Source organism: Alexandromys fortis, unplaced genomic scaffold (assembly GCF_014885135.2).
Source record: "Alexandromys fortis isolate MF-2015 unplaced genomic scaffold, M_Fortis_MF-2015_v1.1 scaffold_104, whole genome shotgun sequence".
NCBI classification, from domain to species: domain Eukaryota; kingdom Metazoa; phylum Chordata; class Mammalia; order Rodentia; family Cricetidae; genus Alexandromys; species Alexandromys fortis.
In genome coordinates this window covers 2,617,503-2,634,743 of record NW_026068000.1, presented here as the reverse complement: position 1 = coordinate 2,634,743, position 17,241 = coordinate 2,617,503, and positions in this window count along the sequence as shown.

The window sequence follows — 17,241 nt, the reverse complement described above, 5'->3', positions numbered from 1 at the left end:
CCAAGAACATATATACCCTGATTTCTGCCACCGTAGCCACTGTCTTTGTAAGTCTGCCGGGGGAGCAGCCAGACCATCAACACCTCCAGTCTTCTGTATGTGCTTCCTCAAATTTGCTCTCTGGTCTCTGGGTGCCTGAAATCTAAGCTGCAGAACTTGGAGGCTCAAGGGACAAGTGGGTATCAGTTCCTCCTGGAGTCAGAGCTCACCTTGCCAGCTTTTTATTTATTCTTATTCCTACCCATTTTGTGTGTTGCTTTCCTTCCCAGCTGCATGTCCCATCTGGCCACAGCCATACCACACGGCTGTTTGTAATCTTCTAATAAGACCCATCCAACTGTGCAAAAGTAAAATTCCTTCAAAAAGCCCTCTCACCAGTATAAGTTCAAAGCCCACAATGACTTCCTGAGTTTTTTTTAGTGTCTGCTGGGTAAAAATTTCTCCTGGAGAAACTATGAAATCCAACCTAACAAAGCCTAAGTTTCCAGGATATGAAAACACATACTTTTTAGTTGTACACTGTGAGCAATAGAAAGAGGGAAGGGCCTTCTACCTGGAGCCCTGTACCGCAGATATTGGAGACACAGCACTGCCAGTCAGTGTGTTATCCCAGCCCATAACTGGTACGAGGCTGGTAACAGACCCTCCTCCATGCGGTTGTGTCCTTTATTAGCCATTTCTAAGTCTAGCAATGCCCAATATCTTCAGTGCTCTTGGACCCCATCGTTCTACATACATTCTGAACTTTTTTGTCATGAAACCATCCCTTGGAGGCAGTGCTGGATGGAAGGAAAGTAGATCGGATAAAGGGAAACTCTATGTGGAGCAGATAGAAATTTTTAGCAGGACCTCGTGATGATTTGTCTAGGTCCAGGGCAAGTGCAATCAACTGGTACAATATTGATGCCTGGTTCTTATTGTAAACAAACAGGGTGTTTTGTAGTAACAGCAGCTAGATCTGCATGTTAGTCAGCTTTCTCTCACGACAACAAAACGCCCAAAACAAGAAATTCTCTAAGAACCAAAGTTCATGTTGGTCATGGTTCTGGAGGGTTCATAAGATCAAGCAATCCCATTTTTCTGGGTCTCTGGTGTGAGGCAGGAGTATGTGGTAGAGAAAACTGATGACTTCATGAGCTAAGAAGACAAGGAAGACAACGACCTTCACAAGTGTATCTCCAGTAGCACAATAGCCTTCCAATTGCTTCTCGGCCTTTTGACTAAGATCAAGCGAAGAGCCTTCCAGCAAGTCCCTTTCCTTACCCCTTTAGAGCTATCCTGGGAAGCAAGGCTTTCCCACAGACCTTTAGGTTATGCCTTGGCACCCACAGTGATCTGTTTGGAGAAGAGGAGCGTAATGTGTCTGGCCTGTCCATTGCCCCCACACGGCCACTCTACTTAACAGACTCTTTGCAGCAGTATTAGGGAGGCATGCCTGAGAAGCTGCTCTGTCCATGTGACTATCGAGGGAGTCGATGCTCCAAAGATATAAGCTGTGCAGTTTGAGCACTTTGTTATAAGTTCATTCACGCACTTTCCCCACATGCTTCCTTCATTATCCAAGCTCAGTTTTAAGTGGTCTGTTTTTCTTAAAACAAGGCCAAGCCATTGGTTGTCATCAGGGATCTTCATATATGCACCTCTGGATCCCTTTTCTCTCTGTGCAGTAGATGGCTGGATATACTTTCGAGCTTCCTTGGTGTCTGCTACAAAGTTCTATCACTTTCTTTTAGAATGACTCATGCAAGCCTATAGGTATATGTTTCTCTAAAACCCACATATCACATTAACTCACCTGTGATATGTGAGTAATTTCCTACTTCCTTGATTGTTCATAGGGAAGCACCCTTCAAACCAAATGGAAAGGCATTCACGCAATGACATGGGAAGCAGATGACATGGGAATGCAGGTCACTTGTTAGTCATCTACTTATGTGCTATAAAATCCCAGTGACACCTAAATCTGATTCTAAATATAATGTTCCTGTTGTGCACTGTGCACACTGACCTTATGATTGTGTGGTACAGGAACGCCTAAAGATACAGGTGCTTGATACCCTATGTTCAGATGCATTTTCAATTTTAATTTTTGCTATTTATTTTTAACTTTTGTTGATTGTTTGTGGATTTCACATCATGCAATTTGATGCCACTTCTCTCCCATCCCTCACATCTGCCCCCTTCCCTTGCAACACCCCCAAAACAAAACCAAATTTATAAGAAAAACCAAAAAAAAAAACCCATATAAACTAAGAAATAAAACAAACAGACAAAAAAAGAGAGAGAGTAGAATCTTGTTCTGGAACCTGCAGTGTGGCTCATTGTGTCACACAGAACCTTTAGTCCGTAATCTTTTCTTGCAAGTGTTCATCACCCCAAGTCAGTAGTCTGACTTGAGGCCTCTGGTTTCTGCTGCACCACTGATAAAAGGCTCTTGCTAAGGCTCCTCGTGAATACCCTGTTGTCCTGTGTTGTGGAGATCCTGCTGTTTTGGATCTGTAGGATGTTGGGGTGGGCTACCTCATAGCCCTGGTTCTGGGCCTGGGTGGTAGCTGGGTTGGTTACCCTGCCAGCTTTCCCTCTTGGTCACTGCCTGGGCAGGCTCTCCAGCACTGCCTTCACTAGCTTACCCAATGTAGCCTGCGGCCAGTTCTCCTGCTCTCAGGGACTCGGATCTGGTCACTCACATTCATACCTCCAGAGCCAAGTCTACTATTTTGTGAGGTGCACGGCACTCTCTCCCCATTGTTGTAGGGGGCTTATGGTGAGGGACTCAGCTCGCCTGCTTTTAAGCCCTAAGGGCTGGCTCACTTGCACCCCTGAAAACAGGGTCAGCTCTACTGTGCTCTCCAGGTGGGGTACAGGGCTCGCTCTCCTGTGTGCTTCAGCTGGTGAGGGGCAGGGCTAGTTCTCTCACTCTCCTGACCTCAGAGCCAGGCCTCTCGCCTGATGCAGGTGGCAAGGGGCAAAGAGGGGAGGGCATCTTTTTCTCACTCATGCCTCAGCACTGTTGATGAGGAAGGGGCAGGGTCAGCTTGTTGTTCTCACGTCTTCAGTGCTGTGGGACCCTGACACTGGTACATTTTTAAGCTATTATATTTATTACTTTTTGCTGGGACACAGAACACCTAATAAAAGCAACTTGAAGATAAGAGGGATTATTTTGAAGGTATAGTTTATCATAGTGGGGCGTCATGGCTGCAGGGTTTCGAAACATCTGGCCACACTGCATCTGCAGACAGGACGCAGACTGCAATGGATGCTGGTGCCCAGCTTGCTCTCTCCTTTTTATTCAGTTCAGGACAGCTCAGGGGATGATGGCATTCACATTGCGGGGGTCTCCCAAACTCAATCCAGTCTAGAAGCTGTCACAGAGATGCCCAGGGCTTTCTTTCCAAGGTGACTGTAAATCTTGTCAAGTTGATCATCAATAGTAATTATTGCAGATACTAAAAACTATATCTTTTTAATGGAGGGTGGTCCAGCACTGCTGAAGACAAGGCTCTGTGCTAGAACTCGGGAAATATGTGCTTCAGCTCTCTTGACGGGACTTCCCAGAAATCTTGTGATGGACATATCATTCATCACACCAGCTGAGTGCTCAAGTATGGATACATTTTTTTTGATTCTTTACAGCTACTTTATTTTTTCTTTTTAAAAATTTCACACATTTTGTACTTTCACAGTTTTGAAATATTTATCTACTTGTTCATAAGAACATATATTTAACAATATAAAATTCTCCCAAAATTAAATAAATGAAAATTTTATAATAATTACAGTAATAGATGCTTATTATTAAAAGTGATAACAAGAGAAGCATCATTTTGGAAGCAAAAGTCTTTTAAAGTCCAGTTTTTTCACCAGAGATGATATGTTTGTACATATTCTATTAAAATACCATTTTAATTTAATTTGTGTGTATTACTAAAAATTGAACCTAGGTCTTCATATACACTATACATTATTCTACTATTGAGTTATAGCCCCAGTTAATTATTATAAAACTATGAACAAATATCTACAATTAGAGGGTATTTGGCTTAATGAGTAGATAAATTTCCTCATAAATTTTTATTTTAAAAATTGTTTTTAGCCGGGCGGTGGTGGTGCACGACTTTAATCCCAGCACTCGGGAGGCAGAGGCAGGTGGATCTCTGTGAGTTCGAGACCAGCCTGGTCTACAAGAGCTAGTTCCAGGACAGGCTCCAAAATCACAGAGAAACCCTGTCTCGAAAAACAAAACAAAACAAAAAAATTGTTTTTATATGGTATGTTTTAGTCATACTCTTTTTTTATTATTTATTTATTAAAGATTTCTGCCTCCTCCCCGCCACTGGTTTCTAGCCATAAATAAAGGACATTGAGCCTATAATTCGTGATCCTAGAGAAGCTAAATAAGAAGGTGAATCCAAAGAAAAACATATAATCATCCTCCTGGATATTAACCTTCATCAGGCGATGAAAGGAGACAGAGACAGAGTCCCACACTGGAGCACCGGATTGAAATGCCAAGGTCCAAATCAGGAGCAGAAGGAGAGAGAGCACGAGCAAGTAACTCAGGACCGCGGGGGGGGGGGGGGGTGCACCCACACACTGAGACAATAGGGATGTTCTATCGGGAACTCACCAAGGCCAGCTGGACTGGGTCTGAAAAAGCCTGGGATAAAACCGGACTCGCTGAACATAGTGGACAAAGAGGACTGCTGAGAAGTCAAGAACAATGGCACTGGGTTTTGATCCTACTGCACGTATTGGCTTTGTGGGAGCCTAGGCTGTTTGGATGCTCACCTTACTAGATCTGGAAGGAGGTGGGAGGTCCTTGGACTTCCCACAGGGCAGGGAACCCTGACTGCTCTTCGGGCTGATGAGGGAGGGGGAGTTGATTCGGGGAGGGAGAGGGAAATGGGAGGCGGTGGCAGATATCTTTAATAAATAAATACATAAATAAGTATGGATAAATTTTTATCCAAGAGACAGTATGTTCAAGGCCTCGTCACCAGGCAGTACTTGTGGGAGGGAGTTAGGTCCTGGGGGTGTGCTATTGGGGTATCGGAGGAGGCACTGTGATCCTGCAGGGCTCCTGCTCTTTCTCTTGCTTCCCCGTAGCCACAAGGGGCCACTCACTCTACCACGTGTCTACCACGTGTCTCCATCGCACCCTGCTTTGCCCCAGGTGCAAAAGGAAAAAATCGGCGACTGCAGATGGCATCTTGCTAAACCGTGAGTCACACAAACCATCCCTGATGTCAACTAGACCATCTTAGGCACTGTCCTAGTGTGGTAGAAAGGTGACTGATACACATGAAGTGCAAGCTTACGTTGTAGCTTGGATTGAACAGAGGCTTGTGAGTTAACATCAACTAAACATTATTTGTTCCCTCCAAAATCTAGGAAGGTGCTCTCAGGTCTGCACTGCTTTCTCGTTTGGCAGAGATAACAACTTGTCATTTACCAAGAGGGAGTGCTTTAGTTCTCCCAGGATACGGGTGTATCCTAAAACCCCTGATGTGGCAGACTCCTCAATTTCCATGCCATTTATCTCTCATTTTGCTGTATTCGTTATCTTCCCAGGGTATCTGTGGAACTTGTCATTTCCTGTGACACAGGGCAAATTAACGTGATGCTGTCAATATTCTCAGCCAATGTGGTGGCTTTCTGAATGTTAAGAAAATTAAGATCCCTATGGACCCTGCTACAGCAAAGGGCAACAGAGTTTACACTGCCCTGGAGCAAGAAAGTGAATATTCTAGCTCTTCTGTGTGAGTGATTTGAGTAGGATCTTTCCTGTTGAAGGAGAAATCTTCCGGACAGTGACACCGGTTGTATGGATTTCTTCTGCAAACTCACCTTGCATGAGCAGATGTGATTTGGCAGGTCACAGTAGCTATTGACTAAGGATGCCACGAGGAACATAATAGCCCAGGAATTAAACGAAGCCTTTGAGGAAGAACCTAAAACTTCTGCACATGACATCGCTTCTGAGTTAGCATCTGGGATAAGATCTGAGTTAGGTTCAAGGCATTCCATGTGTGCTTTCCCACCATATGGCCCTCACATCATGTCTAATGAGGACAATATAGAAAGCCCTGGCCTCTTCTAAGTATATTTATCTTAATTATAAGCTTAAATGTAGAGGATATAAGAGAGTCAGTTTGTGAACTCTTTGAACCCACTGAGAAACCGATTTTGGCATGGGATTTCACTTTCATGTTAGGCTCCCCTCAAACGTATATACATAGCATCAGGAGGGTCCTGATGGTGCTTTGGGTTTATCAATGTCAGTTCAGAGTTTCTACCTTACAGAAAATCTGGGTATTTTAAAATAGTTCAGTTTCATTAGCTATGGTGGCAAACCTCTATTTGAGAGATTGGGTGGAATATTTGGTACCTATTACTGTAATTGCTAGATAGAGTCCTGCTCAAGGAGATATGATCTTCTCTTCAAGGAAAAGGCATTGTATGTAAACAACATCAGTCAGGGACACTGTTGAATGAATGGTTGTTTCTTTTCTACCTATGCAGTTGAGGTCACCATCTGCTCTCTCACTGCCAAGATTTTGAAATGTTCAAGTTGAGAAATATCCTGGTCAGCTATCAGTTATCTCACTCCTAGCTACAAATGATTGATTAGCCATTGTTACATATCCCCGAAGGTCCACTCCTGCCTTCTGGCTCATTATGGTAGTCACATTATCCCAGTCAGAGAAAGCCAAGTGCACACCTGGTTTCTACTGTTCTGGAATCCAATATTTCTACTAACACAAAAGGCTCAGAGAAAGGGGTGCTCTTGACTCATCCTGGTAACTATAGCATGGTACTAGGCCCTTGGGTTTTACATTGCAAGCTTATTCTAAAGTCCATCATATTTTGAGACTTTCAGAAGGCCACCATCATATGTAAATCTCAGCCATGAGGATCAGGTTCAGCAATCCTTGCTGGAACTTGATTCTTGAGCGTCATTGGTATCATCACAGTAACGAAGTGTGTGCTATTATTGTATTTTCCATTGTATTTTTTTTCCATTTCATTTAACTCCTTTGAAATTTTCTTTCACATATGATCTTGCTGATACATATGAGCAAGACCCCACAGTTCTTGAGGCAGGCAGGCTATCTTATCACAAGGTATCTTTTCCTGGGCTATGCTGACACTTGTCTTTTAACCGAAGGATATTTCTACCGTATGATATTTGTGTGTGTGTGTGTTGTGTGTGTGTGTATTTGTATCCATGACTGTGGTCACATGTGTCATAGCATATGTGTATAATGCAGAGGACAACCGTGGGTGCTGGTCCTCACCTTCATGCTTGTTGGAGACAGGGTCTCTGGGTTGGTTTTCACTGTTCTGCCAGGATATCTGGCTCACAAGCTTCCAAAGATTCTCTTGTCTCTGCCTCCCATATAGGACCTAGATTACTAATGCTGTGCATCTTTTTTATATGGGTTCTCAGGATTTGAACTTAGGACCTCACACTTGCACAGCAAAAGTTTTCATCTAATGGGCCACATCTCCAGTCCAAACTAGAGATTCTAAAGGAAAACAAGCATCTTATGAATCATCTCCCCCTATTTTGGGGGTTGTTTCTAGCTGCTTTTGCTAGGGTTAATACTTAAGATTCTCAGACGCTTTGAGCTAAGGGTTCCACATTCCAGATTTCCGGGTCCTACTCTCTTTCGATCTTGGCTTTGACCTTGGCATAGAGCAGCTCTATTGATACTGGTGCATTCAGCTCTGTCATGATTAGTTTGATTAGGGCCCTGAATTTTAAGCATAATCTTTTCTGTCACTTTAGGAGTTAGGAATTATTTGAAAGCTGTCAAAAGCTCTCTGACTTTAGCAGTGTACCGTGCATCAGAAGTAGGCTGTGCTGGCTTGGGAAATGCAGCCTACAAGTGTCCTTTGAAAGAGCAAGGGAGGGTGAGAAATGAATGTGAGGCCAGCCAGCCAGCCAAACAGATACAACAGGCCTGGTGGGACTGGGAAAGGGTACAGCAGTGGCTTCTGGGAATCTGTTCAGCTGCTGCCAGGACAGCCCCCCGGGTGCTGGCTCTGCCCCTATGGTTCACTGCACAGAGGGGACCCTGAGTAGTGGACAGATTTTGATGACTAATGGAAAATTTAGCTCAATGTTCTGCCTCTTCTGCCAAAGCTCTTGTGTGGGAAGAAGTTAGGGGAAACCCATTAACAAGACTAAATGTCAGAAGGCACCACACATGAGTACACAATGACATATGGTCAGGTTAGGTGGATGGCAAGTATATTTTATAAATGTTATAGAATCTCTTTCATTAGGAGAGAGCCATGAAAATGCTGTCTATTGTCACAACTACAGATTACTAGTCATTAAAGCTTGATTGAGTTTTCTGGAATTGGATGCATTGAAGTTTAGCAGATCATATAGGCAAAGAAATATGCCCAAATCCCCAGGCAGTAAATATTTAGAAGACCACAAAAAATGTGATTGATACCTGTTCTGGAAACATTGTAGACACAAATATGATATATCAGGAATTCATCAGATGAGGCTATTGGACTAGGTGGAACATTGACCAGTACTGTGGGCTAAGAATGTAATTCTTGGGACCTTTCAATTTTGAAAATTGATTCCTGTTAGTGTTTTTAGTTGGCATATAGGACACTTTTCAATTCCGTCCAGTGTTTCCTCCTATAGGACAAATCTATAGCCGCTGTCTGTGAGGTAGTTTCAAAGGATTTAGTCTTATATTTTGACAGGAGAAGTCCTGTGTAATCTTTTGCTTAGCATGTGCAGTGTCTGAGCAAAGAAGAAACCAAAGCTCTGTTCATTTCTCAATCAACATGATCTACCAAGTGTTGGCTACATGCTCAGTGCTGAGGAAAGAATAAAAATGTGACTTTCCAGGACACCAAGAACCCATCTATCCTCGAGTGGGAAAAGTAATTGAAAAAGCAATTCTGATTGACTTAGCCTGATTTGGAGGTTGTGCAGGTTTCCTCCAAACAATGATGAAACATTTTTACTGACTAGTAGTGTTTCAGCCTCATAAAAAGGTTACAGGATAGGAAAAAGCATGGCTTATTTGAGGAGATAAATATTTAGTTAGGTCAAGACATAAAAATAATGGAAAGAGAAGAGCTGAAGTTGACTGGGGTAATAGACTTTTAGTTCATTAGTTCATTTACTTTATTTAGTTCATTCTATGTTTACTTATGTTATTTTTTAATATTCTTATTAAAAAGTCAATATCTCAAAGTATTTTATTCATCTAGACATGTTTATTAAGGTTTACTGCTCAACAAGCGACTTGGAAACTAACTAAAAAGATATGACATATTTTTTATTGTGATAATACAATCCAGGTGATCCAGTGCATGGAGCACAAATATGTGTCCTTGTATCATTTCTTCCAAAATGTTTAACGAAGTCTGTTTGGGTTACAAAGATGAACAAGTCTCTTACTTTGACTTCAAAGAGTTAATTCTACTGAAGGGGCAAGGGACATTGAAGCAATGAGAATCTAGTGCAACAGAGCTAGAGCCATGCAGATTGGAATGAAGTGTCAGGAACAGCAACAACCTAGACAATCCTTAGCAAACACTCATACGCATTTCCTATATCTATTTTATGCAATCAGTATTATTACCTTTACCTTTGAGGTGACAAAAACTATCACTCAGAGAAGCCAAATCAGTTACAGGATTTGCAAGTTGAAGGTGCATAATTCAAACCCGGTTGTTACTGAAGACAAGTGCTAAGTGCTTGACCACCATAGTAGAGTGTACCACTTCGTCATAACACACGGATGCCCAGAGTGAGGCAATTATCTAATTCAAGGCAGAGGTGGGGAACAACACTTTCTTCAGCTGTGTTTAGGGATGAGGACTGTTGGGAAGGCAAATGGACGTTTCTCGAAGGCTCCTGTAGAAGAATTGCATGAGTAAACAATGCCAGGGGATCGTGACCAGCCTGGTTGCTGAAAGTAAGCTGAGGAGCAGGATGGATTGGCAAGTGCTGTATCTAAAGAGGGCATAGGTTCACAGAGGAGGGAACTTTCTCCAGAGAGGCTCCACATCCCCAAAGTTCCAGAATTTCCCAAACAGCACTGACGGTTCAAATAACGGACCTGTGGAGGACAGTTCACATTCAAACCATGAAAGAGCCAGTGGTGCGTCTTCCTGGAAGCGACAAGTTGGGAACCATGGTCAGAGTCATCAACAGATGAGTCTGAGGAGATGGCTTGACCAGTAAGGGCACTGGCTGCACAGCATTGATGACCTCAGGTCAATGTTCCATCACCTACATAAAAATCCTGGCATGGCAATGCCTATAAGCCCAGCATGTTGGGGAACAGGAGGGGCAGAGACAGGATGGTTGCTGTGGCTTTTAGTCTAGCTCCAGGTTCAGTGAGAGGGCCACTCTCAAGCAAGTAACGTGATAATATGTGGTAGAGCAGGAGACCCAGCATCCTTTTCTGATCTCTACCATGTGCATAGGTGCATACACATAGACGCGCATGCATCAAAACAGTTTCAACTTACATGCAGGCCGTAAAAATGGCTTGCGATGATCAGCCTGAGGGTGGCATTGAAGCAAGGAGACTGGCAGAGGTACCCCTCCCCAGGCAGCGTGGGTAAGTGATCTGACAGGAGTCACTGGTGTGGGATGGGTGGTATCATATCCCCCATGAGAAAGTCCTTAAAGAAGGAAGAGAAAGCATTACTATGAAAATTGCATTTGACGCTAGGGAAATGGTGAGAGGCGTGTTGGAGAAGTGTTCCAGTTAGGCTTGGCTGGACAGTAGTGGAGTTGGTGCAGTTGACTGAGCTGGGAAAAGATTGCAGTTTTGTGAGCCCCGAGGTCAGGCAATAAGATGTTTAGCAAGATGCTCGCGGTGGAAGCTTAGTGATGCTGTAAACTGTTTTTTTTTTTTTTTCAGCATGTGTAGAGTGGATTAGAGGAGAGAAATCTGAATGTAATGTAATACTACTTAGCCTTAGAGAGGCAGGACATTCTGACTCACGGTGCATAGATGGACCTTGTGGACGTTAAATGAAGCGAAATAGGCCAGAGAGAAGGAGAAGTGCTGTATCAGTCTCCTTACGTGAGAATCTACTTAAAGTAAACAAATTTGTGGGAGTAGAAAGAAGAATGATGGTTGCCAGGGGTTCACGGAGCGGAAAGAGCCGAGCTGTTTAAGGGTAGAGCCTTCAGTTTGGAAGATAGATGGCGTGTGGCGGCATCCGTAGTAGCTACTGTTCTCATTGCTGTGAGCAGCTCCCCATAAGAAACTGTAAAGGAGTTGGGGTTTATTTCAGCTGACCATTTGGAGAACAGCGATCCAGTCCACTACGGTGGGGAAGGCATGGCTGCTGAGCCTGAGTTGCTAATCACTGTGTGTCTGTGTCAAGAAACAGAGAGCAGACAGAGAGTGGACCTTGGCTATAACCCCTATGGCCTATGCCCAGTGATCTGTTTCTTCCCGGGAGTCTCCACCTCCAGCCTCCCCAGAGACACCACCAGCATTCTCACATGGGAGCTGGTAAGGGACATTCACATTTAGACCACAGTGATGCTACAGTATTTTAAAGTTCCCCAAAGACTTAATGCTCAAGATTTTTAGGCCCCAGCTCAGCGCTATTGGACGTAATAGGGGCTTGAGACCTCGTAGGAATCGTTGTCATTAGAGGCTTGCAGTGAGCCCCCTCAAACATGAGATGGAAACTGAGCCCAAATACTCTTCCCTTTTTGTATCTGCCTACTTCAACTGTTTGTTCCAGTATTGTGAAGCTGAACCACACCGATGGAGTCGGGGCAGTGTACAGCTGGAGTCTATTCAATGCCACTGAATTGTGCACTTAAAGATGATGGGCTAGGGGCTGGAGAGTGCTCAGTGGCTAAGGGCACATGCTGCTCTCTCAGAATACCCACGTTGGGTAGCTCACAACTACCCGTGACTCCAGGTCTAGGGGAGCTGATGCTGTTTTCTGGCTTCTCTTTTTTTCCTGGCTTTTCTGCATTCATGTTCGCATACCCACAGGCAGATAGACACATATAACATAATCACAATTAAGATAAATTAAAAACAAAGAAGTTAAGGCTGGGCTCAGGGAGGTAATGGTAAGAAAAGCGCTTGTCTTGTAACAGAAAAACCTGAATCTGATTCTCTAGATCCACATTGGGATACATGGGGAGCCGGGCATGGTGCACACTTGTAATTCCAGACTGGGGTGGCAGATTCAAGCTGATGGCAGACTTGCTGGTCATCTAGCCTGGGCTAACTGATGAGCTCTGAGCCAATAAGAGACCAGGTCTCAACAAACAGCAGAAAACCGCAATATAAGGTAGGTAGTATTCCAAGGTGTGACAACCAAGGTTGAGCTCTGGCTTCCACATGCGCATTCATCAATGTGTGTACGCATCTATCCACACACGTGTGTACACACATACAAAGGAGGGAGAGAAAAGAAAAGCAGATGTATTTTCAGAGGTTTATTCTCTCCAACAGTCCAGGTGAAAGTTTGTGTTGTGGAACTGTAATCGGAGCCACAGGAAATCACTGTACTTGTGTGTCAGTCAGAATGGGCCCGGTGTGGCTTAGGTCAGATGGTTCAATCAAAAGGTGAGGGAGACGAACCTTTAATGAAGTCCAAGAAAAAGTATGGTTTCTGTCATTTAAGTTAAATTGCAAAATATTTCCCGGGGCGCTCACTCTCAAACTAATAACCCAAATAGCAAATATTTTCCATTTCCCATCATCTTAGGTCAGTTTGAAAACAGCTTTCTATTTTTTATTGGAGAAACTCAGCTTGTCTTTGCTGTGCTGAGTGTGCGGCTGAGTTGCCAAGCCCCTAAAAGGCCCATTTGTCTTCTGTGTTTCTAACAAGGGAAGTTTCCATTTCCCCATTTTATCCCGAAAGCTCTCAGAAACTTTGGGCCGTCCTCTTGCTGTCCCATAACTCTCTTCATCATTTCAGCTCCAGTTCCTGCACTTGGCAGACATCAGGCTCCAACCTTCTGCTTCCGAAGTGCTCAGTGTCCCAGGGGATTTTGGTACCAAGACTTGAAGACCTGCCTCGAATTTGGGAGACTTTCAACTTTTCAACAAAGTGACAAAATGGGAAGGCTCATCTTATTATCACTAATAATTGACCAGGACTTACAAGAAATAATCACCACACACCCTATACACATCACACCACACACACATAAGCACACACCCGACCCACACCACACCACACACCCAATCCACACCATACACACACACACACATAAACAAACACACTCATACCACACACACATTAACAAACACACATACCATACACATACACACATACACACCGTGTACACCACATCACACACACCACACCACACACATACCACACATCCGACCCACACCACACCACACACATAAACACACACACACCACACAAACATCCATGTATACCACATCACACACACCCAACCCACACCACACACACACACACACACCACATACCACACCACACACACATAAACACACACACATACCAGCCACACATACTCATGTACACCACATCACATACACCTGACCCACACCAACCCCCCCCACATAAACACACACATACCACACACACACCACATACCACACCACACACACATAAACACACAACATACCAGCCACGCATACTCATGTACACCACATCACATACACCTGACCACACCACATCACACACACATAAACACATACCACACACACACACCACATTGACCTTCAGAATTTGATACTTGTAAGAATCATTCCAGGAAACAGCTTATTGATTTCCAACTGGGTGTCATAATGACCCTGATTCAGGGAATCTTGCATAGGATCTTGGATTTTCTTTTTAAAGAAAAGCATAAGTTAATAAATTTAACAAGTGTTTAGTTTCCCTAAAGACTAGTCGACCTAATAAAATTATCAATTTGAGTTGATAGATGTTCTAGCATTCAAGTGCATTTCTTTGCATTTTTTCTAAACTTTGGAAACACTTTAAATAAACAAATGAATGAAATGAGGTAATATGTAGTCTGCCATGAGTCTCCTGTGGTGTGGGGCCAAGTCTGTTTTTGTTTTCTCCTGCTCGCTAAGTGGAGAGGTTGGAAGTAAAGTAAAAAAAAATTAGTGGAATGTTCCTAGGAATTGCTGAGGTCAGCAGAATGATGCCAGATCTCAGGGACAGGAAGTTCACCAGCTGGGTTTTCAGAGTCAGCAGGAAAGCTGATCATTTTCAGAGCAAAGAAAAGGTGAACAGAGGTTTGTGAAGACAAGTTGTAGAAAAACAGTCTGAGGGCTGGAGATTAAGTACACAGACTTCCCAACACTCACGTTAGGTAGCTTACAACCACCTAAGACTTCATCTGCAGGGGATCTGATGTTCTCTTCTGACCTTTGTATGTATTACATGCAAGTGTACATACTAACATGCACATACATACAGTGGAGGTTTAAAAGAAAATGGCCACCAGAGAGATTGGCACTATTATGAGGTATGGCCTTGTTGGAGAAAGTTGGTCAGTGTGAAGGCGGGCTTTGAGGTTTCTTTTACGTTCAAGCCATATCCAGTGAGAGTTCACTTCCTGTTGCCTTTGGATCAAGATGTAGAATTCTCCAGCACCACCTCTGCCTGCATGCTACCCTACTCACAGCTGCCATGCCCGTGCTATGATGATAATGGACTGAACCTCTGAAACTGTAAATGAGCCCCTCAAATGTTTACCTTTATAAGAGTTGTCGGGGTTATGGTGTTGCTTCATAGCAAGAGAAACCCTTCTAAGACACGCATACACACACACACACACGCACACGCACACACACACGTAAATAATGAAGTAGAAAAACAGCTGGGGTGGACCAGTAGAAGGCAGTGCCTGTTTCCTAGGACCTAAGATTCTAAGGGTATTAACAATGCCCAGCTTCTGCTAAGGGAATTGCAAAGACATGCTGTCTTCAGGGGCACCCAGTGGCTAAGACAGAAATATGGCAAAGAAATTTATTGTACTTGCCCCAACATCTCTGTGGTTGGTCCAAAGAGACTTTTTCACATGTTGGGAATCGGTCTGGAAAGCCCACTGGGTGTGGCACTAAAGCCTGAGCAGCATCCAAGGGTGGATGCAGATGCTCAGCAGACAGCAGCATTACACAATAGAAATACCACCAAGAATATCATATAAATAGCATTGTGCTCAGTCAGCAACCACTTCTCCTTTGCAAGCATGGTGGGTGAAGAGAGAGCAGATGCTGAAAAGTGAGGTATTGAGGGGCCAGGCAGGTGGAGGGATCTCCAGCCAGCTTCGCCTGTCTCAATTATTTTAAAATGAATTTGGTATAGCAAATCTGTTGTTCATGAAAAGGTTCCAGTGTTAAAATGTTGGCAAGTAACAAATATTAAGTCGAATGCATTGTAGGCCAAGCCAAATATATCTCTTTCTAAATCCGGCCTGTGGGCTGCTGTGTGTGGTCTTTGGCTGGCTCTGGGATAGTTATTAAGCCTCTGACACTCAGGTTCCTCATTTATAAAATGGTGGGTAGAGTAGAACAAAATCTCATTTTCATGAAGAATCAGGCATGCTGTTCATGCCATTGAACACATGTGCATAAGATGTTTCTCTAGTGTCTGCTACCTAGAAGAACTCCATGAATGGCTCCTCTACGGCCTGAAATTGGTTTTGTTTGAATTTTTCTTCCAAATAATAAAAGTGCATCATACTAGAAATGCAATTGAATGAAAGACCAATAAATTTACATCTCTCCTGTAGGTGAGCAACTTAAAGATGAGGGAAGTAACACTTGAGACGATAGAGGGAGTCACCTTTGCTTAGTGAAAAATAGGTGAAAGGGTCCACTTCTCGCCATGATCTTTCCCACACAGGAGTCGCAAGGCCAGCATGGGAACATTTGCTTGTGTGGGGTGACAGAGTCTGTTTGTATACTATTTTTAACTTTGGGTATTATGGGGTGGAGGGAGGTATTAGGGTTGGGGTAGACAAAGAAAATCATGGACATTTACACGTGATCAACATGTTTGATTTTACGATGAGCATAGGTATAGCACAACTACCAACCAGCATACCCGGTGGAAACATTTTCTGTTCTGACTTTCCGCTGGCTTCCTCACCGTTTCCTACTTCCCCCAGGCTATTTCCGTCAGGATCACATAGCTATCCATAGCCTTCACTCTCCCTTTCCTCTCTGCTGATAAAGTAAAAGTAACCTGTTTTCTGTTGGCACGGAGGATTCTCTCTAAGAATTCAACAGAGAAATGGCAGCAAGTTCCTTGCAGGCTTACATGCCAGCTCCCATAAAGCCCAGAGTGGTTATAGACAATCACCAGAGGGTTCCCATTTTCTAAAAATTCTGCATGAGTGTTGACTCATGGGCTCATGTGTGAGATTGACCTTGACTGACATTTTCACTCACTTATTTTCTATCTACAGAGAAATAATTGGTTGTTGAACAGAACTAGTCTTAGCCAGCCTGCCTGTCCTGGGCATCCCCTGTCTCTACCCCCTAAGTGCTGGGATTACAAGTGGGCCTCCAAGCCTGCTATTATGTAGGTGCTAAGGATCTGAATTCTGGTCCTAACTCATGTGTGGTAGGTGCTTCAGCCTCTGAACCATCTCTCTGGATCCAGCTCATGGTTTTTAAACACTTGTGGCTCTCTGAAGGTTAAATGAGATTTCTTTGCAATGAGTAGAATTTCCCTGCTGGTCCTTGTCACAATTTTTAAAACCTTGATGCTGTGTAACATTACCAATGAGGTTCACTTTAAAGTTGGGCTAGTGTAACTCATTCATGTAATTAGCTTAAAGAGCCAAAAACCCAAGATCTCTCCTTTTAGATACTCTGGCTTAATTCTTCCCTCTATATCCACCAGTCTTTCAAATGCCTGGAAACCATTAGCCAATATATACAGTAAGAGAAACACCGTTAACCTCTGCACCAAAGCATTTGTTACAGTGGTTGGCTACGCCCTGCTCTGCTAGGCACAGAGAAGAGCGAATCAAATGCAAGTACCTTTCTTCCACGTGAAAGGACACATTCCATAGGGTTTGGAAAAGCTAAGATACATTCCAATGATAACAGATTTAAAACTTTTAAAAATAAATTTATTTACTTTTATACCTGCATGTATGTGTGTGTGCTTTGTGTGTATGAAGTTCATAAGGAGGAAGAAAGTAGGTGTTGGCTCTCCTGGAACTGTAGATACAGATAGTTGTGAGCTGCCATGTGTGTGCTGGGA